At 33.3% G+C, this 941-nt stretch overlaps 1 long non-coding RNA gene across 1 annotated transcript; it reads right to left on the bottom strand.

Annotated features, from left to right (window-relative positions):
* Positions 1-411: 411 nt before the first annotated feature.
* LOC109588366 (uncharacterized) lies at positions 412-822 on the bottom strand. The gene is made up of 3 exons (XR_002188116.1): positions 783-822; positions 479-729; positions 412-433 (listed from the first exon to the last, which is right to left on the bottom strand). It is a non-coding gene; the product is annotated as an uncharacterized LOC109588366 (long non-coding RNA).
* Positions 823-941: the final 119 nt, after the last annotated feature.

The raw sequence follows: 941 nt of genomic DNA, 5'->3' as shown, positions 1-941 counted from the left end.
ATAGGAAGGGACACTTCTTCCACTGACAGTATAAACTCTAACAATTGAAGTGACTCCAACATTGAGTAAACACAACTACTAGGAATGTCTCCCTCATCACCAGACACCAAGGATCTTCCTCTCCACTTCAAGCTATCAAACTTGTCATATATCTCCAGCTGCTCTCCCTCACCTAATGAAAGATAATAACTATATATTCCATGATAGTCAGTATGTGCTGTGTAAATAGATTCTGCTGTTGGTGTATCCAGTGATTGTGTACACTGATCCTTCTCTATACAATATATCAATCAGTTAATGATTTAATTACTAACATATCACGTACTCTCAATATTTCCCTTTTGAATCATCATCAGTTGTACACTAGTTATTGATATATTTTCTTGAAGTAGCTCAATCTCTTTCTTATACTCCACTAATGCCTCCTCTCTTCCTGTCATGAGGTAGTATAGACAGATTATACCAGTAGACTCAGTACCTGCTTTCATTAGGAGAGAGGTTCGGAAATACTGAGTCTCTGATTTCTTTGATTTAAATATTTTATTTATCAACTTCCCTCTAGTCAGTAGCTTCACATTCAGTTTAGACTCTACAGTAATGACACAATGAGAATTTTAATTTATAAGATAATTGTACTGATTGTTCAAATGATTATCAACTCCACATTACTTTAATACATGCTTTAAGTTAGTACTATACCTGGTGTCTCTAGTCTCCTTTCAATATACTCTATACAAGTAAAAATACATTAATAAAATATCTTCATCATTCACTAACTATACCTTTTCTTTTTTTGATGATATTCAGTTGTTTATCTTGTTCAAATATTGATCCTATACCATTAGTATAAGTAACATCAGTAATTGAGTAATAGATCAACTATCACACCTTCTTTGTAATCAAGTAAAGTCCTCAGTTCTTGTTCCTCTCCATCAGCTAGT

The sequence above is a fragment of the Amphimedon queenslandica genome, unplaced genomic scaffold (genome assembly GCF_000090795.2).
Source record: "Amphimedon queenslandica unplaced genomic scaffold, v1.1 AMPQUscaffold_12131, whole genome shotgun sequence".
Classification (NCBI taxonomy): Eukaryota; Metazoa; Porifera; class Demospongiae; order Haplosclerida; family Niphatidae; genus Amphimedon; species Amphimedon queenslandica.
The sequence above is the reverse complement of the archived record's forward strand: the minus strand, read 5'-3'. Positions and strand labels throughout refer to the sequence as shown.